Source organism: Monodon monoceros, unplaced genomic scaffold (genome assembly GCF_005190385.1).
Source record: "Monodon monoceros isolate NGI ecotype Baffin Bay Population unplaced genomic scaffold, NGI_Narwhal_1 Super_Scaffold_12, whole genome shotgun sequence".
Lineage (NCBI taxonomy): Eukaryota > Metazoa > Chordata > Mammalia > Artiodactyla > Monodontidae > Monodon > Monodon monoceros.
Genome location: NW_021703768.1, coordinates 130415956 through 130436139, shown reverse-complemented (window position 1 = coordinate 130436139; position 20184 = coordinate 130415956). Strand labels below are relative to the sequence as shown.

General features: G+C 45.3%; 1 pseudogene; it reads right to left on the bottom strand.

Annotated features, from left to right (window-relative positions):
* Positions 1-5323: 5323 nt before the first annotated feature.
* Positions 5324-7330, bottom strand: LOC114891766 (annotated as a pseudogene).
* Between the last annotated feature and the right edge of the window lie 12854 nt (positions 7331-20184).

The window sequence follows — 20184 nt, the reverse complement described above, 5'->3', positions numbered from 1 at the left end:
AAAATACCATTACTCAATGAGCTGTTCCGCACTGCGTTTGTTTATGAGTCTACGTTTCAAAAAATCCCAATAAACGGTACTTTTAAAAAGGAAAAGAAACAACAATCAGTCACCATTCCCTCATCACTGAAATAATTCTTTATCATGGAGGTCACATTTTACAAAACATCCATTACTCTATTGCATCCATTCTAAAATGCATGTTTGTGGTTCCTTTAATCTCTGAATTTTGGATAAATTTTAAAGACTGAAATTTAAGCTTCCATGAAATACACAATATTATTTGGCTCTAAGAATAATCCTGGTAGGTGAACATTGCCTAGATTATAATCCCCATTTTACAGCTGGGAAAACTGAGGTTCAAAGAGGTTAGGAGACTAGCCTGAGGCCACAGAGCTAGTCAATGCAGATTAGCCCTCTTTCCTGATTCCCCGCACAAGCTGTGTCCACCGTACACTCCTGGCTTTCAAGCCCTGCGCTCACAGTAACTTGTTCCCATCACCTCCCCCACCTCCCCCACCTCCCCACCCCGGGCTACCCACCAGCAGAGGCCTGAGGGAGACCTCAGTTCCCCAACCCAGGGTTCCCCAGCCTCACTCAGAGCTGGGGAATGAACCCAGTGTGCGGACACCTGGGAACAGTCTAACCCCACACAGGAAGTTTTCAGGCCAAAGGATCCCACTTTCAAGAATGCATCCCATGTGGCAGGCAGCATTGTAGAGATCAAAGCTGGGCCTGGGGTGTGAAGTATTTCTGCCTGGTACCCTCACACACCATGCAAGCTAGATCTAAGGGCTTCTCACCTAGGGTCCCCATTCTCTGGAACTACTTGCCATGCCCTATTTCTCCTATTTCAAGAGGCCAAATGAAAATCAAATATTGCTTCTAGATAAGATCTCACAGACTAAAACACCACATTTCTTTGCTATGGTTAAACTTACATCAGCTCAGTGGTAATGCCAGGGTTTGTTCCTGCTGACCAGAAAACACTGATTGATTGTGATAGGGCCCCAATTAACATACAAGGGGAAAAACCAATTAACGACTTATGTAACAGGTACCACTTGGCAGACAAAAATCTTTCAAAACAAGGAGTGTGACAGGCGAAAGTAATACAAGGGGCAAGCTGATGTGGAAGTGTGAGCTCCTCATTTTCCCAGATGGGACATGTGAGGTTGGGAGAGCTGGAGTGACGTGCTCAAGGTCACAGAGCAGGGCTGGAACTGGCACCCAAGGTTTCTGCCCCTCAGGAGAGGCATCTTCCCATCCCACCCTTCTGGGATGAGGTTCGAGAAGGCCAGAGCATCAGGACTCACCAGGGTTGCTGAAGGAGATCAGGATAGGGAAATGGCTTCTCCCTGGCACCTGTGGGCTCCTTCCTGGCCGGCAGCTGCCAAGGCCACGCTGTCTTTACTCCCCAGGTGTCTGCCGAGGCAGCTAGGCGTGGGAGACTCCTGGAAAGCCTGCTCTGGGCAAGGTAGAGGAGGCCTCCCTGAAGAAAGCACCCTCCAGGACGTGGAGTGACCAGGCCTGGGGTCACAGCGTGGCCATAGAGGGCTTCGCTACATCTAGCTTGCACAGCTGCCTCCTGGCATCTGCCTGGGAGCTCTCCAGATCGCAGGGCTGGTTTTCCTGCCAACTGCTGGGTGCCTTTAAGAGAAGGACAGCAGTTCATTGGCTGAGCAAGGCTCCCCCTACCTCTTTACCTGAGCAGGTGAGAGCTGCTAGGCTAGGGGCAGACCAAGGAGTAAACAGACTGTGGCAACCAGCTGGCTCGCCCCTCCTCCACAGCCCTGGTCCTGGGCTTCCTTCCCCTCCCCAGCCCCCAACTCTGGGAATTAAATGGGAGTAAAGAAAGGGCAAAACATTCTGCAAAATGCTTAGTATTGTTCCGTTTAGGAAGCTTCATTATTTCACAGTCACCCTAGACCAGAGTTGACAGTACGCCTTCTCTTTCAGATGGAAAAATCGTGCTGGGAGAGGTAAAGGGCTTGTTGAGTTCGCCTGGCTATTCGAAGGAAGGTGGATGGAGTAGGATGGTGTGAGGACCCAAACCTGAATCCCCTGCTTTTGACGTCCCATACAGTGCTCTAGACCACACCACTGCCTTCTCTGTGAAACCTCTGGCAAGTCACTCACTGCCTCAGTTTCCACATCTGTAAAATGGCACAGTCATGCTTGTGTGTAAGTTCACACTCACTGTATTGTATTACACTCACACTTAGAGCTAAAAAGGACTTTGGAGATTCTCTAAGCCAACTATTCATTTACCAGGAATTCATTGATTCAATACGCATCACTATTCAGCAACTATTTTGCGCCTGCCTGGCCTGTTTTAGGGCCTAGGGGTACATCAGTGAACAAGAAAGTCAAGGATCCTACTCCTATTGAGCTTGCATTCTAGAAAGAGGGGAGCTAGACCTAAACAAGTAAACAGATCAGATAGGTAACAGTCCCCTGAAGAAAGGAAACAGGCAATACGATCAAGTAATGGCTGTTGCTATTGTACATTATGTGGTCAGAGAGGCTCTCTGTGAGGAGGTGATATTGAAGGTGAGACTTGAGTAATGACAAGGAACCAATCATTGGAAGAGCTGGATAGAGAGTGTTCCAGACACAGGGAACTACAAGTGCAAAGGCCCTGAGCAGGTGTGTTTGGAGAACAGAAAGGAAACTGCTGTGGCGAGAGTAAAGTCCAGTCCCTGCCCCCCTTTTTTAATAGATAAGGAAATGATTCAGAGGGATGACTTGACTTGCCCCAAAGCCCCTCCTGCAAATATCTCCTTCCTCTCTTTATCCTCATGTATTAGGGAGGGAAACTGAAGCCTGGAGCTTACCAGCATACGTGGGTTACCAACCCAACAATCATCTCACCAGCCTACATTGCTATAACCTCCTGTTTCTCCATTCTCTAGACACTTAAAAGGGTAAAAACTATGATTTTAAGAGTTGATCACACTGAAGAACAAAATCCTGACCAACAGAATACAGTATTAAAAATTCCAGCAGTGGGCTTCCCTGGTGGCGCAGTGGTTGAGAGTCCGCCTGCCGATGCAGGGGACACGGGTTCGTGCCCCGGTCCGGGAAGATCCCACATGCTGCGGAGCGGCTGGGCCCGTGAGCCATGGCCGCTGAGCCTGTGCGTCCGGAGCCTGTGCTCCGCAATCGGAGAGGCCACAACAGTGAGAGGCCCCGTACCGCAAAAAAAAAAAAAAAAAAAATTCCAGCAGTAATGCAAACTGCCACACAGTTATATGGGGTCAGCACAGACCCTTCCTGCTGAGGTCCTCTCCTGTTTCATCTTCAGAATTTTTCACTCTGATGTTTATAAAGGGCTGCCGGTTTTCAGTCATCGTATTGTTAGCGGCAGCATTGGAATTGTTATTCTGGGACTGTCGGCTAGGTAGTGTGGGATGAAGCAAATGAGTTCTGATGCTGCTGGTGTTGAGAACCAGGACTTGGTTCCAGAGAAAGGAGATACATATGAAGGATGAAAGGGGTTCAGTGAAAATCTTATAATTCTGCGTTTAAAATGGAAGTTTCAGTGTGAATTTTTGATGCAGCTGACCTGAAAAGAGACACATATTCCCTAGCTCTGCCTACTGTTTTCAGGTCTAGAAACAATGAGCGACACTTTAGAAAGCAACTTCATTGTCCAGACTGTAGTCTCTAAATACTATTTCACACTAAAGGGAACCAGGCTCCTCAATAAACAAACAAACAAACAAATTAATAGCTGATACCAGCTTTAGGACAGAAAATGCACAATATGTACTTAGACTATCTTTTAATGCCAAAAATCAAGGAAGCTAGTTATGGCAAAGAGACTCAGCGGGCAACCGAAGAGTCTCGCGTTGGCCAAAGTCAGGACAATTCGAGCATCAGTAAAGAAAATAACTGCAATTAGTTGAAAAACATCAAATATATTTTAATCCACGAGTCTACAATGATATATTAAAAATAAACAAAAAACTTCAGTGATCATCTTCAGAAGATATTAAGAAATCAATTCATTATTTTGAAAACTAGTAAATAAAGGGAAACAATTAAGCACTTGTTCTGTCTTTCCTTTAAGAACTGTGCCTCAGGCAACCAAACAGTAAAGGAGAGGAAGCTGCTCTTTACATAAGCATTCCAACAAATAAAATGAAAAAGGAATGAAGAAGGATTGACTTGGGACATCATCACTTGTTATGAATTAGCTGATCTAACTGAAAATATTACAAAAACAGAAACAACTTGACATAATGGGCCTTTTGATGGAATCAATACCACCTTCTATGAAGAAATCATGCCTCCAAAATCAAGCAGGAGTCTGACCAAGACTTTAGATGCAGGGGTTGACAAACTTTCTCTCTAAAGGGCCAGGTAACAAATATTTTGAACTTTACAGGTTATATAGCTCTAATCTCTGTTGCAACTATTCAGCTCTGCTGTTGAATAGTACAAATACCAGGCATAGACAATAACTAAACAAATGGGCATGGCTGTGTTCCAACAAAACTCTGTTTACAAAAAAGAGTAGGGGCTAGATTTGACTCATGGGCTATAGCTTGTTAACCCCTGTCCTTGACCTGACTACCAGCTTACAGGAAATACGGGGACTGCGGAACACATGAAATGACACCCCAAGGATGCATTTAGCAAAAGCTAAACTAGGAAGAAGTCTAACAGGAAAATCAATCTGATTTCTTTAACAAATAAATGTCAAGATACTAAAAAAGAGAGACAGAGATTTAACGTATACATCAAAAGAAACTTAGCAAATATTAACCAAACACAATGTATGGACCTTGGGACTTCCCCGGTGGTACAGTGGTTAAGACTCTGCACTTCCACCACAGGGGGCGCGGGTTCGATCCCTGGTCGGGAAACTAAGATCCCACATGCCACACAGTGTGGCCAAAAATTAAAAAAATAATAATAAAAATGTATGGACCTTGTTTGAATCCCAATTCAAACAAATATAAAAAAAAAGTGTAATTGGAGAAATGTGAACATTGACTCAAATATTTGATAATATTAAGGAATTGTTGACATTTGGTGCTGTTTGATGATGTACTGTGGTTGTGTTTAAAAAGGGGAGGTCTTATCTTTTAGAGATGTTGCTGAAATATTTACAGATGAAATGGTATGACATTTGGGATTCAGTTAAAAATAATGGGTGGTAGAATAGAAAGGGAACAAAATTGATAAGGAGTTATTAATTGTTGAAGGTGAATAATAGGTACAGTAGAAGTTCGTTATACTATTCTTTCTACTATTGTGTAAATACTTGAAATTTTCCACTATGAAAAGTTAAAATATATTTATGCCACTTCACACTCAGCCAACTGACAAAATTTTAAAAATCTGACAAACTTCAGTTTTGGAAGGATATGGGGAAAGGGTAGCTCATACACATGGTGGGAATGTAAATTCCTACAACAACTTTTGAGAGGGATTTGCGTACACGCCATGACCCAAAAACTCCCCATCTGGATATACACTAAGTGATACTTTAGTCCATTAAGAGACATGCAGGAAAGTAAAAAGAGAGAGACATACAGGAACTTTTTTTTTTTTTTTAAGAAGAAAAATTTTATTTCAAACAGATTCAGTGGGATGTGTGCTACAGCAAAGGCTGGTTGTAGCAGTTTCCTTTCAAACCCGCACTGATGTATAAATTAGACATTATTTGGGAATGATTAGTTTCTGGTAAAATGTAGATTCAATCCAACATTACGCCAATTTTTACATTTATTGTAGACCCTATTTTAGAGGTTAGCTTTTCATCACTAAAAAATGAGAATAACCTTACAGCTACTCCTAAGGTAATGAGCTGTGAAATTAATTCCTCACTATTGCTTTGAAAATATACTCCTAGGTTAAGAGAAATTCCGACTTCATCCAAATCTGTTATTTAATTCTTCAGTCATCACCTACTGTTGGCTTGACTGTCACTCCTCTTCTTATTTGACCCCAACCAATTAAACGCCAGTGTTTCTCAACTCTTCGGCTAAGGGCAATTTTTTCTCCTACTTCTGTGCACACAGGATTAGTCAAAACGATTTTGCCCAAATCAGCCGTGACCGCACTAACTCTTCCTCCTGTCGACAGGGATCCTATGTTCACCATAAGCACTTCATTCTTAGGCAGCTTCTGCACTTTTGCTGCTTTCTTGTCTCCTTCAGTGCGTGCACCTAGAAGCTGTCTAAGCCGGAAATAGGAAATTTCCAATTCTGTGAAGATCTCAGGTAAAGCTCCAACTGCACCAAGTACCTGTCCCACCATTCTGTCACCCCGGCGCAAAGTGGGGCCAGTTTCTGTTCCCACTCCAATAAGACCTCCTGGAGCAGCATACCGAAGATCATTATGCTCTGCGAAAAGCGATACAATTTTGGAAAAGATGGGTTTACGCATGAGCTTTCCTTCACTATCTTTGGAAACGATACCAGGTCTGACTTCTATCTCCTGGCCCACCTTTAATACTCCTTTTAGAATACTACCACCAGCTACACCCCCCTTAAGGTCATCAACTTCACAGCCAGGTTTGTTGACATCAAAGGATCTAACAACAATAAGTCGGGGTTCTGAAGTAAAGTCTCTTGGGGGTACTGGAATTTTCTTTACTAGGTACTCGCAGACAACTTCAATATCGTATTTTAGCTGAGCAGAAATTGGAGTAATAGGAGCTCCTTCTGCTACTGTACCTTGTACAAATGCAAGGATCTGTGCATACTGTTCTTTTAGCCTGGCTTTCTTTTACCAAATCAATTTTATTTTGTATAATCAAAATATGCTTCAGTTTCATGATTTCTATAGCAGCCAGGTATTCGAAAGTCTGAGGGTGAGGACAAGACTCGTTCCCAGCTATCAACAGGAGACCTGCATCCATCACTGCGGCACCGTTCAGCACAATAGCCATCAAAATATCATGGCCAGGACAGTCAACAAAGGAAACATGTCTGACTAATTTGAAGTTCCCTTTGGTCCCTGGAATATCTGTAGGAAACTCATCAGGTGTACTACTTCCACAGGATCTATAACATTCTGGCCGAGGACAACTTGGGTCGTCAAGTTTATAAATCTTAGCATTAGCATAGCCAAGTTTGATTGTAATGTTTCTTTCTAGTTCATTTTTGAACCTGACAGTGTGAACTCCAGAAACAGCTTTTACAACCGTAGATTGCCTATGAGCTACATGACCAATTGTCCCTATATTGATTGTGGCCTGTCTGCTGATAACTTCATATGAAAGTGGCGTCAACTTGGTAACATCCAAAGTGTTGAGATCTTGCCGAGAAAGGTGCAGCTGCCCTAAAGTCACACCAGCCTCGCACCCCGCCATCTTGCCTGGAGAGGAAGGAAGGCATCCGGGTGGCTGCCTGACCATTCGCAAGCCCCCTTGTGCAGGGCGGGGCAGTGGAAGCGGGAGGGCCAACTAGGGCCCAGGCCTGGGAGAAGAGGATGGCTGGTGCAGCGGAGGCCTCACTACTTGGACTTTTCTCCCCATGGATTTGTACAGTGCCTGCCGGCAGAATGACCGTGTGGCAGGCTGACCGCGTGACAGGGTTCCACTTTGCAACGACAGCAGACGGATCCCCCTGGCGGCGGGCCCCACCTCCCTGGGCCAGTAACTTTTTTTTTTTAATAGGAAAAATGGAAAACAATCAAAATGGATAAATTATGGTATCTTTGGATGGGGGAGGCTATGAAATGCAGAGATTTGGAAATGGCAACTACTTGTGGAGCTAAGAGCTGGGGCCCCATCAGGATAGATTTAGCTCAACAGATGTGGACCTAGACCCACTCTGGGCCAGGCCCTCTGCTAGGTGCTGGGGATACATAAGTGATATCCTTCAAGGGGTTCAAAGTCTAGATATCAGAGACGGAGGGGGCCTAGCACATCATCTAGCTCAACCTACCCATTTCACAGATGTGGAAAATGAGGCCCAGAAAAGTTAACCGACTTGCCAAGGGCACACAGTTGGTTCATGGAGGAACCAGGAATTGAGTCAGGTCTCTGAGGCTCAGAGAATCAGGAGACCTTGGAGCCACGCATTCTTAAGTTGAATCCTGGCTCTGTAACTCACTAGCTGTGACCTTGGCCAAGTTATTTAATGTCTCTCTCCTCAGAAGGATAATAATACCTATTCATGGCTTGATGTGAGGATTAAGTGAAATGATATACATAAAGCCCTTGCCTCAGTGACTGAAGAGAAATAAGACCTTGGGGCTTCCCTGGTGGCGCAGTGGTTGAGAGTCCGCCTGCCGATGCAGGGGACGTGGGTTCGTGCCCCGGTCCGGGAAGATCCCACATGTCGCGGAGCGGCTGGGCCCATGAGCCATGGCCGCTGAGCCTGCGCGTCCAGAGCCTGTGCTCCGCAACGGGAGAGGCCACAACAGTGAGAGGCCCCCGTGTACCGCAAACAAACAACAAAAAAGAAATAAGACCTTAATGGATTGGTTATGTACTTGTATTATTATTGATATAAAGTAAGGCCTTAGTGAAGCGACAAAATGCTACATTCTACGTTATTCTCCGAATAGTTAATGCCATACTTCTTAGAGCCAGGATGGTCAAGGCTCTGTACCAAGTTGAAGGCTTGTCCCAGGAGTTACCTGCTTTCTATTCCAGGCTCCACCCCAAGCAGCCACATGTAAGAGAATCCTCACCACCCTCCCACTCTGCTGACTGACTGCTCTCTGAGGGCCATGCTGAGACGACAGGGTAGCACAGCTTTGTAATCTCTGTGGATCCTCCTCCACTACCCTGACCCTCAGCTACCTATAAAATGAGAATAATAGCAGAACTTATCACATGGGGTTGTTGTGAGGATTCAATGAACTAATGCCTAGCACATAGTAAGCCCTCAACATATGAGATACAAGACACCTGTCCCAGGGCATCAGGCTTGGGTGATACAGAAAAGAATCAGCTGCATTCCCCACCCTCTAAGTGCTTCAGTCCAGGGGGGATACAGTCAGAGGCCACTCCCTTCCCATTTCTCCCCACCCTGTCACATTTCAGGCCTGGATTAGGGCCCAGGGGGCCAAGTGATTCTGGCTGCTTTGCGGGAGGCTAGCTCTAAAAAGGACTGAGCCAAACCTCCTGTGTCTGAAACCACCCACATGCTCACCTCTGCTGCTGAGAACCCAGCTCTGCAGAATCGCTGACTGTCTCCGGCTATTGGAACCAAAGCATCTTATGCTCTGAATAATAAAGCCATCCAGAAAGTTCCCCGTGGCGAGCTGGGAACACACTCCAGTTCATACCCTTGGGGCCAGGCAGCCAGAAATATCACCAAAGGCCTGCCATCAAAGCCAAGCTCCTGTCCTCAGCAGGCTGGAGCCACAAGGCCCAGGGAGTTTCAATCCCCAGTCCCTTCCCTTTCCTGATGACTTCTTCTCCCAATGAGACCATGTGTATTTTTCACCCAAGACCCTATTTTTGCAGAGCATCATAAAACATTCTCAATAAGCTCAGTGACTATTTGTCCCAATTTTTCCAACCCTTGAGACTAAAAGTCATTGAGGGTCAGAGAAAGACATAGTAAGACCAATATGAGGCCAATGGAACTAGTCAAATATATTTGGTTCACCTGTGGAAGCACGCATGGCATTGTTCTTTCAAGTGGATGTCAAAGCTGTAAACTTGCCGCTGCTCACAGGCTGCAGGTGGGAGAGCTGGTCAGCTGGTGTATTTGTTGTGCATGGCGAGATCCTTGTGGGCAGGGGCTGAGCCTTGTTCCCCTCTCTGTCCAGCACTCAGCAGCAAACACAGTGCCTGGCACTGAGCAGTCAATCCCAACACACCTGTCAAATGAATAAAGTTGCTTAGTTAGTCCGCCAATGCGTTTAAGATGCTTCTATTCACGCTCTCATATCAGCCTGAACTTTTCCTTCTCATTGCTTACCCTACTCGTAATTAAATAATTCCATGTGCAATTATTTGTTTAATACATGCCTCCTTGACAAGACTGTCAGCTCCCTGGAGGCAGACACTGCCCCCAGTTTTGTTCAACATTTGTATCCTCAGTGCTGAGAACGGGATCTGGCATACAGCTGGCACTCAATCAATGTTTGTTGAATAAATAAATGAACAAAGATGGCGAAGACGGCCACGGTCAGTGAGTCAACCCACCCACTAATTTTTTGTTTGTTCTGTTTTGTTTTTATTTTACTGGAGTATAGTTGATTTACAGTGTTGTGTTAGTTTCAGGTGTACAGCAAAGTGATTCAGTTATACATGTACATATAGTCATTCTTTTTTAGATTCTTTTCTCATATAGGCCACCGCTGTGCCGTGGCACTGAGCTTCACTCCCAGGTCAAAGGAAGCTGGCCTAAGGTTTTTTACTTCAAGATGCTGACAGTGCTACGGAAAAGTGTGGGGATACGGGTTTGTTAATACCCAGGCTCAGCTGTTCTTAGAAACAGTCTGCCTCCTAGAAAGTCTATCCATTTACGAAGGAACACAATGGAGTGGGAAGCAGGCTCATTTGCTGGTTAACCGGGGCCCTCCCTTTGCCTCTAGTTGGTGATTTGGGACATTTGGCCTGGGGATGGATGGACCGGATTTCAGCCTGGAGTTAGTAATGGAATCTACTTTGTAGAGTTGTTATAGGAGAAAATGAGTATATAGGTGTGTAAATATTTACCACAGGACCCGACAGTGGCACTACTGCTCAGTAATGGTATCTAGAGTTGTTGTTGTTACCAATACTCTGCCTTCTAAGGCTGCCCTTGGATGAAGGATGCCATCACCTGGATGAAGATCTTCAGGATGGAAGTCTGGGGCTGGGCTTCTCCAAGGCATCTCCCAGGGACAACCTGGACAGACTGCAGGGAAGGAGTGAATCAGCTATGTGACAGAGACAGTACTCAAACGGACTTGGGCAAAAGTTGGCCCACACTTCCCTTAAGTCCAGAGTGTAGAATTGCCTTGTGCACAGCTGGATCCAGGAGCTCAAGCAATATCACCAGGACGTTTCTTCCTTGCCTCTATCTGCTGCTGTCCACCTTGCAGCCTTCTGTGTCTCAGAGTGGCTGCCCGAGGTGGCTTACATCCTGTCCTCTCAGCTACCAGAGAAAAGAGAAAGTCTCCCTTTCCCGAAGTTCAGACCAGACCTCCAGAATTGAGTCTCATTGGCTGTAACTGAGTCACATGACCACTCCTGAACCAATCATTGTGGCCAGGGGATACAAGCCTCTGATTGGCAGAGCTGAGTCACATGCCGACCTCTAGGCTATGGGCTGGAGTCAGCTGCACAAATGGGGAGGGAATGAACTGGAGCAATTTAACAATTACTGTTGCCAGAGAGGGGAGAATGTTGCTGGGTCAGCAAAACAAATATCCCCTGCAGATTACAAACCTCTCTGCAGGTCAAGTGGCAAGAGCAATGTCACAGTGAGACCAAACAAACATCAGTTCCATCAGACAAATAAAGTGATAGGATCTGGAGGGATTCCCAGAGGACAATGGGGCATTTACTCAGCATCTGCCAAAAGACCTGTTCTATAGGACCAAGATTAGGGCGAGGCAAATGAGGCACCTGCCTCAGGCACCAAGTTAAGGGAAACACAAAAAAACTTAGTAACCTAGATAAATAATACTTGAATACAATATTTTATTATTAAAAAAAATAAATCTGGGCTTCCCTGGTGGCGCAGTGGTTGAGAGTCCGCCTGCCGATGCAGGGGACACGGGTTCGTGCCCCGGTCCGGGAAGATCCCACATGCCGCGGAGCGGCTGGGCCCGTGAGCCATGGCCGCTGAGCCTGCGCGTCCGGAGCCTGTGCTCCTCAACGGGAGAGGCCCCAACAGTGAGAGGCCCGCGTACTGCAGAAAAATCAATCAATCAATCAATCTATTTATTTATTTATGGCTGCATTGGGTCTTCATTGCTGCACACAGGTATTCTCTAGTTGCGGCGAGCGGGGACTACTCTTCGTTGCGGTGCGCGGGCTTCTCATCGCGGTGGCTTCTCTTGTTGCGGAGCACGGGCTCTAGGCGCGTGGGCTTCAGTAGTTGTGGGTCGCGGGCTCTAGAGCGCAGGCTCAGTAGCGGTGGCGCACAGGATTAGTTGATCCGCAGCATGTGGGATCTTCCCAGACCAGTGCTCGAACCCGTGTCCCCTGCATTGGCAGGCGGATTCTTAACCAGGGAAGTTCAAATATAATATTTTAAAAATCAAAATTAATGCCCCAAATCCATGATGAACAAAATACCAAAACTTTAAATGAAAGCAGGATAAGTAATAGTGCTGTAGAGAGCCATATTGAAGCTTGGGGCAAAAGGAAAAATCAGAACTAATGATTTTACTTTTATGTAAAATTTTGGTATTTTGTTCATCATGAATTTTTTGGCATTAATTTTGATTTTTAATATGTTGCATTAAAATATTATTTGTCTTGATTTCTGAATTTTGGGGCACCCCCCTAAATTTTGTGCTGGAGGCAGGATGCCTCAATTCCTCTTACCCTAGTCTAGGCCCTGCTGTCTTCTGTGGGATTTGCTGCAGGCAGAGAGGGAAAGCCACCCTGAGATGAAGAGATGTGTCTAAACTGGCATTCCCTGGTGGGAAGGGCCCTGGGCTGGAAGTGAAGCCCTGGTAGCAGCCCTGGTTCTGCCATCCGCGTGCTGTCACTCTGCTACCCTGGGAAAATATTTTCCTCTCTAGTCCTCAGTTTTTCCACTTGCATATGAGGGACAGGGCATGATTAATGGCATTCAAGCAATAGAACCCAATATCTTAGTTTAGAAAAAAAAAATGGAAATAGAGCTGTTAAAAGGGGCATGTGGGGGCTTCCCTGGTGGCGCAGTGGTTGAGAATCTGCCTGCTAATGCAGGGGATACGGGTTCGAGCCCTGGTCTGGGAGGATCCCACATGCCGCGGAGCAACTAGGCCCGTGAGCCACAACTACTGAGCCTGCGCGTCTGGAGCCTGTGGTCCGCAACAGGAGAGGCCGCGATAGTGAGAGGCCCGTGCACCGCTATGAAGAGTGGCCCTCGCTTGCCACAACTAGAGAAAGCCCTCACACAGAAACAAAGACACAATACAGCAAAAATAAATAAATTAATAAACTCCTACCCCCAACATCTTCTAAAAAATAAATAAAAAACAAAAAGAAAAAGGGGCATGTGCTGAGGTAGACCTATCTGCACCTCTGTACCTCCACCAACTCAACAGCCCCTCCAAGTGCTCCATGGAGTCCTTAGGAGTTCCAGGGGGCACAGCATGAAAACCTTTAAATTCCATGATCTCTAAGATCCCTCAGCAAACCCATTTTTCTGCCTGAGATAATGTACACATTTCAGTTCCTCCTGTCTATGCTTTATTTAGGTCAGTGTTTCTCATATGGCCAGGCTTCCCCTGTATCAAGGACACCGCAGATGCTTTACTTAAAACGCAGTTTCTATGGCCCCACCCTAGTTGAACTGAATCTGAATCTTCCAGGAATGAGGCCCGAACCAACATTTTGAACAAGCAAACTTCCCTGCCAGTTGACGGACACCCACTGAAGTGTTTGGGTCCTTCCCTATTATTTCCACAGAACCTCATAAAGTATTTTATCCTGGAGCTTTCATTTACAACCATCCTTCTGAATGACCAGGGCAAGGAGAAAAAAAACACAGGAATAGTCAGATGAGTCCAAATAAATGAATCTAGGTTTGCCAAGTAGAAACAGATCACAGTGAGATCTCCACGACCCTTCCCAGACAGAACATCCTGGCATCTCCTTGTTCAGCAATCCCACCGTTTGTATCTGAAAGAAATCATCTGTGCATTTCTCTTTTCTTCTGGAGTAGCACTGGCAACCTCAGGAATTATTTTTTGAATTATCAGGTTTCTTAGTATATAATGGAGTTCCTGGGAGCTAAGAGTGAGCATGCCTGTAAGGCTGTCAAGGAAATTCATTTTAGACTTCGGAAATACGGTAGATTTTTGTCATTTGCAATGGAAACAGCCATTCATTCATTCATTCATTCTTTTTTCACTCAACTAGCTTGGCAGATTCACTGGTGCATAAGATATTTCCTCTGCTTTTTTTTCCAGTTTTATTGAGATACAATTCTCACACAATACAATTCACCCATTTAAATTGTAAATTCAATTGTTTTTGATATATTGAGTGTGCACCTTCACCACAATCAATCGTAGAATATTTTTATCACCTCAGAAAGAATTCTTGGACCCTTTAGCTATCACCTCCCAATCCTTCAACCCCTTAGCCCTAATCAACCACTACTCTACTTTCTATCTCTATGGATTTGCTTATTCTGGACATTTCATTTAAATGGAATCATATACTATGTGCTCTTTTGAGATGGGTTTCTTTTTAAAAATTATTTATTTATTTATTTTGGCTGCGTCGGGTCTTAGTTGCAGCACGCAGGATCTTTCATTACAGAGTGCGGTCTCTTCGTTGTGGCGCTTCGCTTGGGCTTCTCTCCAGTTGTGGTCGTTCGGGTTTTCTCTCTCTAGTTGTGGCATGTGGACTCGAAGGCACGCGGGCTCAGTAGTTGTGGTGCACAGGTTTAGTTGCCCCGCAGCATGTGGGATCTTAGTTCCCTGACCAGGTATCAAAGTCTCATCCCTTGCATTGGAAGGTGGATTCTTTACCACTGGGCCATTCATCAAGTTGATGTACATTTGGGCTGTTTTCATTCCTTGACTATTCTCAATAATGCTGTTATTAATATTTGTATACAAGTTTTTGTGTAGACATGTTTTCTTTCCTCTGCCTTTGAAGGGCTCCTAGTTCAGCAGATGTAGGTACTAAAACACATACCTACATAATTACCTGTGCCAGTAGGATTGTGCCAGAGAGGGACAAGGCAACATAGTGTAATGGTTAGCACCACATGCTTCTGCCATTACTGAGTGATCTTAGGGGCAAGTTTCTTCACCTCTCTGTGTATCAGTTTCCTCACGTGTAAAATGGGATCAATATTTTTCCAACTGCTGTGAGGGTTACATGAGATAATGCATGTTAGGGACTTAGCACCAAGCCTGGCACATAGTAAGTGCTTGATTAAATTTTGTCATTATCATTTTCATTCTGGAGATTACCAAGTAAGTTTATTGATGGACAATGCACTGTAGCACGAGTAAAGTCTTCATTCATTGAACAAATGTTTATTGAGTATTTATTATGAACTTGGCACTGTGAGAAATAAAGTTGATCCAGACTTTGGATCCTACTGCCAGGAGTTCGTAATCTGTAATCTGAATGGCAAGTCTCACTGGCATATGTCGCCTCCACATATTGTGATTTGTTCTTTAATAAAGGTCTAAAAACTTGCTGTGGGAGCCCTGGAGAAGGAAAACTTTAAATAAATAAATAAAAAGACCTTTTTATTCTGAAAATGTTGAAACATACTGGAAAGTAGGAAGAATTATAAAATGAATACCTACATATAATCGCATAGATTCAACAACTATCAACATTTTACCACATTTACTTCATCTTACTATATGTTAAATTTGTGGCTGAACTATTTTAAAGTTTAGTGCAGATACTCTAACACTTCATCCCTAAACACTTAAGCATGCATTTCCAAAAAATAAGGATTCTCCTCCATAACCACAATACACTTACCACACCTCACAAAATTAATAATTTCCTTATATCATCTAATACGCACTTCATAGTCAGATTTCCCCCACTGTCTAAAAACTTAGTCTTTATAGCTTTTTTAAAAAGAAAACAAGCCAAGATACAATCAAGAATCACACCTTGGGCTTCCCTGGTGGCACAGTGGTTGAGAGTCCGCCTGCCGATGCAGGGGACACAGGTTCGTGCCCCAGTCCAGGAAGATCCCACATGTCGCGAAGCGGCTGGGCCCGTGAGCCATCGCCGCTGAGCCTGCGAGTCCGGAGCCTGTGCTCCACAATGGGAGAGGCCACAACAGTGAGAGGCGCGCGTACCGCAAAAAAAAAAAAAAATCACATCTTACATTTACTTGTTAGACTCTAGGATCTCTTTGAATCTAGAACCTCCTTCTCCAGTGCATTTGCTTTTGTTTTGTTTTCACAATGTTGACTTTTAAGAAGAAATCACACCAGTTGCCTTACAAACTGTCCCACATTCTGGACTTGCCTGATTGCTTCTCTGTGGGTTACATGACGTGTTCCTCTACCCCCTGAAATTCTTGTAAACTGAAGCCAGCTCTGAAGACCTGATTAGGTTCAGGCTCAATATTTTTGGCAGGAGCAAAATTAGATGGAGTCGTGTAGTCTACTGCATCCTACCGAGAGGTGTGTAATGCTGGCTGTTCCACCATAAGTGACAGTAAGCATGGCCCCTGGGATACAGTGCTGACAAGCAGAGAGAGGAGGAAGGAAGTGGGAAGGAGGGAAATGTCTTCACAGGCAATGCTTTTGAATAGGGCTTGAAAGAATGTGTAGGAGCCTACTGGGTGAAGAAGAGGGACAGGGAAGGGCTTTCCAGGTATGGAGACAGTGTTGGGAAAGAGTGCTGAGCTTCAGGAAGTAGGAGGTGGTAGCCAAATGAGGCTGAGAATTGTTATAATAATAAGGACAGGCACTTAAGGCCTATCAGAGTGTATTACCACGTTCTAGGAACCATGCTAAGTAATTCATTTAATTTCTCACACAGTCCTATGGAATGGGTGCTACCACCCCCATTTTAATGGTGTGGAAATCAAGGTTTAGTGATGTGTGGTAACTTGCCTAAACATCATAAAGCCAGGAACAGGAAGACTCGGGAGATTTGAATCCAGGTGCCCCTACTTTTAAAAACACAAAGCTCTACATTAAGGTGACAGGGCAAAAGAGTTGGAGAGGCAGGTTGGGGTAGGTGGAAGCAGGCCTTCTCTGCCATTCTGAGGAGCCTGGATGTTATTCCTGGGGCAGTGGGGAGCCAGCGAAGGTTTCCTCGTAGGGGCAGGCATGGCTGTGCCTGAGAATCACCAGCTGCCTGGTGAAGGTGGAGTGGAGCTGCTGGGCTGAGCTAGTAGACCCAAGGCTGGGCGCCCCTTCCGGTGACTTGGGCCCGGGGGAGCAGAGATCTTAGGAAGGAATTCAAGTGCCTCCAACCACGTGCATGTCCTCACTCCCAAGTGCACTGCCCAGGGATGCGGCTGGGCTGGGTTCTCCCCAGGACACCCGAGAGCCTTCCTGCGCACACAAACGCTGGGGTGCGGGGCAAAAGCAGGGTGGGCGCAGCACCCACGCACCCCTGCACATGGCGAACAGCTCCAGTTTCCACCGAGTCATCCCTAAGGTCCAGCATTTTTTTGGCCACAGCGCGCTGGAATGTGAACTGCAAAGACCAGGTGAAAGGACCAGCTTTAATCCCCGAGACCCAGAGAGGGAAAGTAACTGGCCCAAGATCACACAAACAGATAGTGGCTGAGGCAGGAATAGAACGCAAGTCGTCCTGTAGATTCTATCCTTTCAGGCTGGAGTTTATTTTGGAATCAAAAGAAGAATCAAGAAACAGTCACTGAGGAATGGCCACGGGATGCCTAATGCTCCGGGGAATTTTTTATTTTTATTTTCCCACTTTAGGAATCCTCTCGGAGGGCTCCGGGCACCCTCCCCGGCTGGCTGTTGTCTCACAGTCCCCAAAACGGCGCAGCATCCCCGGCACTGCCTGTGCGTCCCTCGGTCCCTTGAGCACAACCCGTCAGCTGTCAGTGACGGCGGTGGTACAAAGCCTGGGCCCTGATGCTCAACCTTCAAGCTTCAGGCAGGGAGGGTGTGTGGATGGAACGCGGTAACTGCTCTGGGGCCAGGATACCTGCGTTCAAACCTCTGCCCTGGTACTCACTAGCTGTGAGGCCTCCCCGCTCTGTGCTTGTTTCTTCATTATTATTATTTTAATTTTTATTTTAATTTTTATTTTCTGGCCATGCTGCCTATGGGATCTTAGTTTCCCATCAGGGACCGAACTAGTGCCCCCTGCAGTGGGAGCGCAGAGTCTTAACCAGTGGACTGCCAGGGAAGTCCCCATGTTTCTTCATTTTTAAATCAATGAAAACAGCAGTGCTTCACACAGTTGGGTGTGAGGATTAAATAACATAAGCGTGTTCAAGGGCTTAGTAAGGCTTGCCACAAGATAAAGCCCGGTATTACTATTCACTTGGGAATCAGTAGGCTTGGGTGCCTGCCACTGACTTATCTGTTTATTGGACAAACCTTCCAGATGCTGCATAAAATCTGCCTCTTCCACGAAGTATACTCGGATTAACTGTGCTCACTTTAAAGCCTCCTTGATTCCCAGAATTTAAAGCACAGCTGGGGACTTCCCTGGTGATGCAGTGGTTAAGACTCCGCTCTCCCAATGCAGGGGGCCCGAGTTTGATGCCTGGTCAGGGAACTAGATCCCACATGCATGCTGCAACTAAGAAGCCCACATGCCTCAACTAAGAGTGTGCATGCCACCACTAGGGAGCTGGTGAGCCGCAACTAAGACCTAGCGCAACCAAATAAATAAATAAATAAATATTTTAAAAAGATAAAGGGACTTCCCTGGTGGCACAGTGGTTAAGAATCCACCTGTCAATGCAGGGGACATGGGTTCGATCCCTGGTCTGGGAAGATCCCACATGCCGCGAAGCAACTAAGCCTGTGCCACAACTACTGAAGCCTGTGCTCTAGAGCCCACGCACCACAAAATGCTGAGCCCACGTGCCACAACTACTGAAGCCCGCGCACCTAGAGCCCATGCTCCGCAACAAGAGAAGCCACCGCAATGAGAAGCCCGCACAACGCAACTAGAGAAAGCCCACTCACAGCGAGGAAGACCCAGTGCAGCCAAAAATTAAAAAAAAAAGAAAATAACTTAAAATAAATAAGTTAATTAATTAAAAAAATAAAGCACAGCTGGCATCCTCTAAACTAAAGGTAATAGCCATGGGGAAGCGCAGTCTGTGTATCCCCCCTCCTCTCACAGCACTAAGCCGGACTCAGAAGGCCTGGGGCTTAGTAGTCTTACCCTGGACTAGCTGCTGACTAATCAATTCGGGTAAATGATTTCATCTTTGTGACTCATTTTCTTCAGTAAAATAAGGGTGATAGTATCTGTTTTGCATGATGAAAAAAAGTCAGACTCCTGACTACACTTTGAGAATGGGAAGAAACAAAGAGGCAAAATGATTTTTTCAAAGCATATTTCATAAACCAGAAAAATGCTAATATATAGTGTTTTTCTTTTCTGAATTTTACCTTATTTAAAAGTTTTATAAGAAGATGCATTAATACATTCTCATGGTGAAAGATTCATAGTATTAGTCAAAAAAGGGCAATCAGTTATATGTGAAATGTGACCCCAACTTTGTTTAAAAAAGCATAAATACACTGAAAAAATAAACAAGGAAATCCACCAACATGTTAACAATGGTGGTAGGATTACTGGTGATTATTATTTTCATTTCATTTTTCTACATTTTCCATTTTTTCCTAATGAGGATATATTATTTTTATAAACAGAAGAAAAGTACAATTATTTTTAAAGTAAAATAATGTATTTGCAAATATTCAAAGCTAAGCAAAAGCAAGTTGGATGTCAACTACGTGTGAGTCATTAGAAACCGTTAAGATTAAAATTCTACCTTTTGGAAGTACCTGTCCCCCAACTATGAGTCAGTCCATGGGTTTTTTTTTCCTCATTGAAAGCCTCACGCAGAGCTCCCCACTCCTTCAGTTTCCAGAACTTCACCAGCCTCCTTGCCTGAGGGTCCTCTTTTTGAACTCGGGCCTGGCAGTGCTCTGTGGAGCTGAAGACCCTTGAAATCCCTGCAGTTACGAGCTTACCTCATTAGACGAGAAGGCTATTCACCAGTTTAAAAAAAAAAAAGCCGTGGCATTCATGCCCCTGCTCTGGGTTATTGTGCCTCTTTTTACAGTCCATGTGGATCTTCTTAAAGTCCATCATAGCCTTACTGAACCTAGAAGCTCAAAAACCTTCAATGGCTCCTCGTTTCCTTTAGGGTGGGTACTGGCCAACTTCCTTAATCTGGCGTTTGACTTGTAAGATGGGAACCACCTGTCCTTACAAATCCCATTAAGCCAATCAAATGGTCTGCTAGCCAGCCGCACAGCCAGGCCAGGAAGGGACAAAAATGAGCGAAGAGAGCTGGGTATAGGAATGCAATGGGGGGGACTTCCCTGGTGGCGTGGCGCAGTGGTTAAGAATCCGCCTGCCTGGGGCATGGGTTTGATCCCTGGCCT